The sequence below is a fragment of the Macrotis lagotis genome, chromosome 4 (genome assembly GCF_037893015.1).
Source record: "Macrotis lagotis isolate mMagLag1 chromosome 4, bilby.v1.9.chrom.fasta, whole genome shotgun sequence".
NCBI classification, from domain to species: domain Eukaryota; kingdom Metazoa; phylum Chordata; class Mammalia; order Peramelemorphia; family Peramelidae; genus Macrotis; species Macrotis lagotis.
The window spans coordinates 187,751,509-187,761,997 of record NC_133661.1 but is presented as its reverse complement, the minus strand read 5'-3'; the positions used below and the strand labels follow the sequence as shown (position 1 = coordinate 187,761,997).

The 10,489-nt window shown below is 33.7% G+C and overlaps 1 pseudogene; it reads left to right on the top strand.

Annotated features, from left to right (window-relative positions):
- The first annotated feature begins 483 nt into the window (after positions 1 to 483).
- On the top strand, positions 484 to 775 carry LOC141520157 (large ribosomal subunit protein eL37 pseudogene; annotated as a pseudogene).
- The last annotated feature ends 9,714 nt before the right edge of the window (positions 776 to 10,489 follow it).

Sequence of the window (10,489 nt, the reverse complement as noted above, 5' to 3'; positions counted from 1 at the left end):
AGGGAAAAAATGTAGACTTTTTTTAACTCTGAAAATTATGAATTCCTCTTCAAGTATACATTTATTTCATTGAACCATAAAAAATCAAAATGAGGTAGAGTGGTAGAAGATAGCTGGCAGAAATGATAATTCTCAGATTGGATTATTCATTGACATTGGTAATGTTCCTAATGAAACCCTCATTAACTTTTTGAACTATGAAAATTTCAGTTTATCAAGGCATTAAGGAGGCTTTGACAATAAAGTATTTCTCAGTCTAAAGTCTTCTAATTTAAAAGATGTAATCTAGGTGGTAAGAGTTTAGGTAAATGTTGGATTAGATAAATAGCTCACATTTATTGCTCTCCATTGTCAATGATATCTAATGTTTGAACTATGTCTATGATTTCTCTTTGCTTGGAATCAAGTGATCATTTTTCATAATCCAGAATGCTTTTTTTAAAAATCCTTGCATTGCTATTTGATCCCAATGGCTGGAGCAAGATGATGAAGGGGACATATTCATTTGGAACACTGGAATAAGATGCACACTTTGTGCCATTTATGTGATTCTAAGGCATACCACCTTCAGAAGTTAACATGTGGCAAATGTGATTATCCTGCTAAACAGAAGAGGAAGCATAATTGGAGTGCAAAGGCTAAACAACACAAAACCACTGATACTAGTTGAATGAGGCATCCAGAAATGATCTATCACTGATTCAAGAATGGATTCCATGAAGGAACAACACCTAAACCCAAGAGAGTAGCTGTTGTAGCATCTAGTTCATCTTGAGTAGTCAACTGTTTGTTTAAAAAAATGTCCTGAATTTAAAAAGTAAAAAAAAAATTTAAATTAAAACTTTCACATCAACTCATAAGCAAAGAGACAAAAGTTATGACAGCACCACTAGAAGGGAAAAGAGATAATGGCTTTGTAGTAATCTAATAATCAAAAACTTGGATATAATACTGTCTCCATCATTAACAAGATATGTGATCTAATTTGATAATTCATTTAACTTCCATGAGTCTTAATATATTTCAGGAATAAATAAAGAAGTTGAACTGCATAAGTTTTAGTTCTAATATAATCAAAAGGGTAATTATTATAAAAGCATACTTCTCAATAAAAAATCTTCATCAAAGTCTTCCACTTCAATAGGATATTTTCAATGTTTTATTCTCCTGTAGTCATAGTATTGTCTTTGTATGTCTATAAGAGGACTATGTGTCTCTGAATGAAGATACCACTGACTGAGAATGGTTATGTCCAGAATAAATAATAAAAAATATTATTTAACATAGCTCATAATTGACTTTTAGATCTCAAATGAAGAAATGCACCCAGCTGAAAAAAATTAGCATCAAAATAAGTCTAGACACATTCACAGTCAAATATAAAGGGGTTATATATTAGATATTTTGGAATATTTTTATAATATTCCTAACTATTTAGGATAATGAGATAAATTTCACATTGTGACAAATTTCCTTATTTTAAAATTTTATTTGTGGATTCATTATGAAAAATACTTTCCACATCCAGAGAAAGAACTGAAGGAATCTGAAATCAGATCAAAAGATATTTTCATTTTCTTTATTTTTTGTATTTTTTCCTTTCACAAACCATTTTTGTTTCTTTTACAACATGATTAATATGTAGATAGATTTTACATTACAACACATATATTGAAAACATATGCAGCAAATTGCTTACCATTTTATTAGAAGGAGATGGAGAGGGAACAAAGGAGAAAATTTAGAATTCAAAATTTGATTTAAAAATGAATGTCAAAGGTTGTCTTTACAAGCAATTTGAAAAAATACAATTATATTTCTTTGTGAAGAACTAAAATATCAATAAATATGGATATTTCTACATGCAAAAAATAGAATCATATATGAAGCAATTAGTCTCTACTATATATAGCTTATTAAGCATATAAAAAATTTAATACAATAGTGCCAACACTGGGCTGCTTATCTATATCCCCTTCTGAACCTACTTCAGCTCTCATGTACTATTAATTTTTATTGCCACTTTTTCTTTCTTTTCTTCTTTCTTTTTGTATCACTTATCCCTGCCCACTCATTTCCCTCACCACCAAAAGGTAAAACTATACCAAGTACAAATAAGTAGAATCAAGCAAATCAAATTCATATATTGTCCATATCCAGAAATTTATGATTCGTTCTTCAAGAACATACCTCTCTGAAAAGAGCTGAACAGTCTGTTTCATCTTTAGTCCTTTGAAACCCATGATTGGCCACTTAATTGATCAGAGTGATAAAATCTATCAAAGTTGTCATTCATTACATTATATAAATTGATCTGCTGGTTTTTTCAAATCATTCAATCACTTCATACACATCTTCTTTGGGGTGTATGTGTGTGTGTGTGTGTGTGTGTGTGTGTGTGTGTGTCTGTGTGTGTCTGTGTGTGTGTGTATGTGTGTATTCCTTTCATTGTTCCTTATAGAACAAATTGCATTACATTATATGGATATAATATTACTTGTTCAATAGTTCCCTAATTGATGGGCCACCTGCTTTGCTTCTAGTGCTAATACAAACATTATGTACATTTTGGCCATTTCTTCTGATTTTATCCTTGGTGTGTATGTGTTATAGTGGTAAGACTAATACAAAGGTTTTGTAGAATCTGATGATTTCTTGAGTGTAGTTTTTCATTGCTCTCCAGAATGGGAGGACAGCAGTTATGATTTTTTTTATCAAACTTTCTTGAAGACACAGTGCTTTTAAATTTTTTTTCAATTTTAAATTCTCTCCATCCCCTTGACCCAACACCACACTGATGGTAAAAATATATATATATAAGCTATTCTGTTGATATGCTCTGATAGCCTCAAGGACTGAAGCATGACATGGAGAAAGGATGTTTACAAAGCCACATTAAGCATTAGGTAAAAGGAACAAAGAGTAAGAGCTTAAAGAAATTTTGAAGGCTGGTAAGCCCAACCTTTCTTCATTTTACAGATGAGGAAGTTGGATGTAGAGAAGTCATGTGTCTTAACCAAAATCTTAACCAAAGCAAGTATCTGAGGCAGTATTTGAACCCAGAAAATACTGACTCAAGGCCCATTGGCCTATATACCTGCTTTTATCCCTCATAACTCAAAGAAGAGAACACTATCATGGACTCATACTAGAGGGTCCAAAGCTAGGACTCAAATCACAGTGAAGAAAATTAATAAGAAGGGAATAACAAGGGGGCAGCTAGGTGCCACAGTGGATAGAGCACTGGCCCTAGAGTCAGGAGTACCTGAGTTCAAATCCGATCTCAGACACTTAATAATTACCTAGCTGTGTGGCCTTGGGCAAGTCACTTAACCCCCATTGCCTTGCAAAAACTAAAAAAAAGGAATAACAAAATTAGGTTCCTATAAATTAACATTGCTGTCCTACCAGCAGAATATGTTGTAACAATTGAACTTTTGCCAAATATGTTAGACACTGAGAGCATTTCTGTCCATTTAAAGCACAGAAACAACAAAGTCTATTAAGAATATTCTTGCTATTATTAACTAACTAGCAAGGATAATTAGTTACACAAGAAATTTACCAGAAGTAAAAAAATTAAAGTAAGGTCTACTTCTTCCCTCCCACCCCCATTTCCCTTTTCTGTCCCTGTGTGATGACTTCCTAATCTTCTGATGCTTCTTTGATGATCTACATTTTTCAATTCTCCAACATGGGATAGCATTATGCACACCTCACCTCCTTTCAATGAAAGTATAATTTATATGCTATTTGTGATATTTGCCCTGGATTCAGAAATCCTAGTATGTCCCTTATCCAGTGACTCTAAATGATCTCTTCACTTCCTTCCATCCCTGACCCTAACTACTGGTTGCCCAGAACATCATATGCTCCTTCATTCAATTAGTTTCTCAACCAGCCCTCTGGGAGTCAGGAAGCCTGCCTTTTTTAACAGTAAGGGATGGTCTTAGAACACATAAGAGACTCGGAGCATGCCAAAAAGTGTATCCTAATTTCATCTCTTCTTTCTGCATCCTTCTCACCATGGGAAAAAAAGTGTGACATATCCTTTGATTCCAAAGAAACTAACCTTGCAGAGCAAAGTGAACAGAGAATTGAGATTTAGGAAGAAGGGTAAGTAAATTAAAAGACTAAGATCCTATAAGTTTTGTTTCTTCATACATCAAAGATTCCTCTAAGTAGAAGAAATTGTCTCTTACTGAGAAAACAGATGACGAAGATACAGCTTCTAAAAAAGACTTAAGAAAAATGTTAAAAGGACAGAAATTCTAAGAAACTGTGAACTGGGATACTTTTTAAGGACACCTGTCTCCATGATACAACACTGGACAAAACATTCAATTAGAATGGTATACAAACCAACAAAGGCTACAACTTGGTGAGTACTATCTACTTCACTAAAAAAAAAAACTAGACATTTTTCTTAGCATTTAATATTTTTATATGAATGGAGAGAGGCTAGGATCTAGCTCATGTATATGATTTTTATCAGTGTAGGGATTGCCTGATGAGAAAACATCTTCCACCTATGCTTCACTTCATAGGGAGCTATAAGAACTAAAAGGAAAAAAATTGTTGAGGGTAACACAATCAGTAAATGGAACTCAAACTGAGGTGTACTTCGCTCCAAGTCCAGTTCTCTATCCACTTTATCCAAATACCACCACTACCTTGTCTACAGGGTTTTTCCCCCTCTGTCTCTTCATTCTTCCTTCTGATTTTTATTTTTTTTTTCAGAAGCCCTGAGCCCCATTTCCTTGTCTCCTGTTGCTCATTCATTTCAGTTAATACCTGACTCTTCATGACCCCATTGAAGGGGTCTTGGCTCTAATATCTTGGCAAAGATACTAGAATGGTTTGAAATTTATTTCTCCAACTCATTTTAGTGAATAAATTGAGGCAAAGCAAGGTTAAGTGACTTTTCCAGGGTCACCAAGACAGTAAGTATCAAGGGAAAAACAACTCTGAAAGATCAGTCTTCCTGACTCCAGGAGGGCATTCTATCCACTTCAGCAGATAACTGCCCCCATCTGTCTCTATCAACCTGAAAAATTCAAACAACTTATAGAGGTATGGGTTAAAGTTGTCCATAAAATAAAAATAGTAACCTAGTAAATTGTGGGGTGTGGAATGTAGGATCCTAGTCCCAAAATATCCAGAATCAATCCTGGCTGTCTGAATTTCTCAGCACTGTTGGGAGGTATATTGAATTAATGTATATATGGGGGTTGGGGGGGGGAAGGAGAGAAGATGCTAGAAAAGACTAAAAGTTATGGGATTTCAGGGCAGAGATAAATCATGAAGTTCTGGCATAATTTAAGAGAAAAAACAAGTAAAATATTTCATGGGAATGATCTGCACTTTGGTAGTCAGGAAAGTCAGTAAGTGAATCAAAAGTGACATAAGGGAATAATTTAAGACACCAAATAGAGGAGTTTATATTTTATGCTCTTCATCACCAGTTGCCTCTGGAATATTTTAAACTATATGGCCTGAAGATGTCTAAATTCAACATATATAAAAAATAACTCATTAATAACCTCACACCAAATATTCCCCCTCTAAATTTTCTAATTTCCATTGAGAGCACAACTGCGATTTTTACTGTTACCCAAGCTAAAATTTCAGTGTCATCCTCAATTTAGTAGCTCTCACTCCTATAACTTCTATCATTTCTATCTCACAACATCCCTTTCATCTGTTCTCTTGTCTCTATTCACACAGTTGCCACCCTCTGTAAGAAATTTAACATTTCTCATTTGGACTATTGTAATGATTTTCTATATAGTGTCCCCACCTGAAGAATCTCTCCACTCCAATCCATCCTCCCCTCAAGTGTCAGTCTGATTATATATCTTCTATGTTAATAAGTAAATTTTAGTTTATAGTCATTTATAATAAACTCTCTTTTATAATAATAAATAAGTTATATTACCTCAAGCTCAAAATAACATGGTCCTAACCTCCCTTTGCCCAGCCCTATTGTACATCATAGCCCTTTCACAATCTTTGTACAAACTACCTTTCTCTCTATTCCTCATACATGGCACTCCACTTCCTCTCTCATTGACCTTCCCCTGACTATCCTCCATTCTAATCTTAGCTTCAATTCGAAGAATCCTTAGTTTCCTTCTAAACTCTATTCTTCCCTGGGTACTTGTGCCTTGACTTCCCCTCTTCCCACTCCATTATCAAATCATCTGTTTTTATTTTGTATATGTCTCTTTATATGAATCTCATCTCCCCAAACTATATGATAAACTCCTTGAGATGAAAGCCTGTCTTTTTTTGTTTGCACCCCTAGGACCCACACTAATATTTGGTATATATAATAGGTAATTAACAAATGCTTGTTGAATGATTGAGATCAGGGAATATAGTTTGATATTTCTTGATCATTACTTTGGGCAAATTTTGATATTAGCTTCTGCTTCTTCAACTATAAAATAGACATAATACATAATAATGTAAACATTGACTTTATAAATTGTATTTTAATATTACAAATAATAATGCAAGTATTGGTTATCTCATAGAACTGTGATGAGGAAAGTACTTATAAAGAAAAAAGCATTAGATAAATGAGAGCTATTCTTATATCTAACAGTTCAGTGGAAATTCTGGCACAGAATATTGAAAAGTGACTGAGGAGGAAGCCAAGAATGCTGACTGTTTCCAGTGACTAAAGTTAAAACATAATTGCCATAATTCACTCAGGTCACTTTTGGGTTACTTAAAGACTTTCCTGAGAATAATAAAGTGCAGAACATTTTCATGAAATATTTTAATATTTTTTTCTAGATCATATCAGACCTTGGTAGTCTATTTCTGTCCTGCAGTCCTATAACCTTTATTTTCTACTGTTCATTTGACATTTATTACATTCAGGTAGCTATTAATTTACCTACAAAGCATTTAGGTACATCTCTCAAATATGAGCCTGTTGTATTAGGAATATCTTCCACAATCTGCTTCCCATCTTTTTACTGCTGACTATCATCTACATTCCATCTAAATTTCTTTGTTCATGTACATATCCTGGACCAATCCAGGATATAGATTGTAGGTCAAACTGGATTTCACAGGAGTGGAAAAGTAAAAAAATAGCAACACCCATGGTCACTCTTCCATCACCCATCCTCAATAATAAATGGTGACATCAACTCCCTTAACTAAAAACCTTATCTATTTGCCAAAGTTATATCTCATTTTGCCTCATAGCAGAGAACCCCTATTCCTGATCCTACAATACAATGCTCAGAGTAGGTAGAATCTGGTTCCTCTGAAACACAAATGAATTTCAACTTTAGCCCATTGTAGAGACAGAACCATTATCACTGGTACTCGTGGAAACTTTTTTTTACCCCTATGTAATCTAAGGGAGGGTCATAAAAGAGATATTACAAGAAAATTTGAAGAACGTGGAACTTATTACTTAAAAAGTATCCCCACTAAAATACATTCATTGTCCTTTACTCAATCCATGTGAACCACATATTTGGGAGACACCCTACTCCCATATCCTGATTGACAAGTTAGGACAGAAAGAATCTTCTAACACAGTTCAACAGGCATAATTTAATTGTCTCTAGTACTATAGGAATTCTAAGCACATTTTAATAGAAATATTAGTGATTATAAATGATTTTTAGTAGTGTCATAGTGTCATAAATTCCATATAATACCTTGAATACAATTATGGATTTAAGCTTTGTGAGTGGCCTGTGGTCCTGGTACCAAAAAGAAGCCAAAAACATTCCAAAAGACTTCTGGACTTAAGAAATATAATCAATTGTTAGGTTAGGAATGGTTATAATGAATATGGTGTTGTTGGTTATCTCTTCATGTGTCTTATCTACCCATATAAATCTGAGTAGTAGAATATCTCTTAGGCTGTTTTGTATTGCTTGTTGGCCCATTAGAATGTTTACAAATAGAATATCTTTAATAATAATAATTTCATTATTATAAATCCTATAAATGTTATTGATAATGATATCACTAATAAACTTGCATTTATAGAATGATTATATTTAATTTTACACAGTGTTTAAGATTTACAAAGTAAATCATTTCAGTCAGATGACAACTGCATAAGGTGGTTTACAAACAATATTATTCAATGTTTAAAATGAATGAATTAATAAATATTATATTATTGTTCTACTGAAGTTGAAAGATAAAACCTGAATTTTATGTATAGCAGTTTTTTACATATATCATCTTATTTAACCCAGACAGTATTCTGATATTATTGAGACTATAGATAATTCCTCACTTTGCAGTTGAGAAACAAGAATCAGAATGATTAAATGATTTATCCATAGTTATTCAACTGTAAATATTAGTGATGGGATTCACCAAAGCAAGAAGTGTTCCAACCCCAACATCAAGAATACTGAAGGGGAAACTGTGGGGTAGAGTATAACCAAAGTTGGAAAAGTTGACGAGAAATATCATGTCATCATGGGGGAATCAGGTTTCAATAAATTTCAGAAAATGTAAAGATTGAGAGAGGAAAAGATTTAGGAAAAAAAGGTTTTGGGGGTTTTTTTGATATTATTTTTATACTGTGGAATAAACATTCCAAAAGACATTGTGAAAAGGGTCAGCCAATCTAGAAGAGGACATTGTAGGGGATAGGACATAGTTTAGAGGAATGAGAGCAGGAGCAGCTAGGTGGTTCAGTGGGATAGAGCACCAGCCCTAGAGTCAGGAGGACCTGAGTTCAAATCCATCCCCACACACAATACTTACTTAGCTATGTGACTTTGAACAAGTTACTTAACCCCACTGCCTTCCTAAAACAAAAAAAAAAAAGAAGAAAAAAGAATTATAGTAAAGGAGTAATTGGGGAGCAGGGAAACATGTGTACTTTTGCAGCTGGAGTATCAGAAACACTGGAATAAGAAAGTATAAGGACATAGAAATATGATAATCAAAGACAAATGAGTACCAATACAAGGTAAGAATTTATTAGCAAGCACCATTACCAGACATTGTGCTAAACTCTACATTAGTGATTGAAAAAAAGTCTTTTGGGGTAAGAAGGTGATGAGGCTGTTTGAGTCAAAAATTCAACTCCATGGCAGTTTGTAATTTTGTGTCTGAGGCCAAGTGAGATCTGCCTCATAGTAGACAAAAAAGAGGGAAAGGCATGGCCTGGAGGCACATAGCCAGTGGCAATTTTGCCAGAAGCAGCTGAAGATATCTACATAGGAGAGGTAGTTTCTGAGACTGAGGATGGTTTCCAAAGCACTAGAGAATGCCTTAAGATGGAAACAGAGGACAAGAGGCTGGTGCCTGGGGAGTGCAACACAGAATTTAAACAATTTGCCCAAGATCAATCAATTAGAAAATACCAGATGTGTTATTTGAACCCAGTTCTTCCTGACTCAGAGTCCCACACTCTACTAGTTATTCATGATTCCTGCTTTATTGTCAATTAATCAATCAACAAGTATATTCTAAATGCTTATTATATACCAATCACTGCTCTAGGCATCATGGATACAAAGAGAAAAAGAAAAGACACTTTTCTCTAGAGACTTATAGTCTATCAAGGAGACAATGCACATGAAAAATTAGAATAAAAATATCATGTAATTTTGGGGAGGGAGGCATTAGGAAATCAGGGGACTCAAGAATGATCTCAGATGGAAAGAAGATCTTCAACTAAGCTCTGAAGGAAGCTAACTTCCAAATGGTGACTATAAGGAAGGTGTGCTTGGAAGCACAAGAGACAGCCCTACAAAGACACAGAGGGAAAAAAAGGAATAATTTTTTAGAGTAAAACACAAATGATTGTTATTATTAGAGAAACAGCATGGCATAGTGGATATTGATTGAGACTTAAAGTCATTAAAGACTGGATTCAAATCTTGCTTTGGATACTTTGCTAAATTCACATGAAGGCTATAATATATATACATATATATATATATTTCTGTAAATAAAAGATAATGGATATAAAACCCTTTAAAAACTAAACAAAATATAAATTTGAATGATACTGTATTCTTCCTGTCAAAAACAGAATTTTCAGAACAGAATTTCTTCCATTTTTTGACTATAGATACAAACTTTATAATAAAACATTAACAAACAGAAAGGAGGAAAGGGGAACTCAGTTGGAGATAATGATATAGATTTGAGGAAAGAAATGGAACAGTATAGTTCTTCATTGGGGGATAATACATAATATAGTCTACTTTGATAGTAGCATCAGCATGAAACTTAACAGGAACAAGAAATAGAAGCTATATTGTAGAAATCTCACTATAATCTCAATAATAATCTATTATACAACTGAATAATTGAAAAAATGTTTCCATAGAAGTTGTTTGGTTTTGTCTTTTTTTTGTCAAAATATCTACATTGGAGTATATGAAACCATAGTCATGAGAGTTTTAGAAATGGGAGAGTTCTTAGTCATTTTGCAAATTTGAGGAATCAATGAGAGACAAGGAATAAGGCAGCCTGTGTC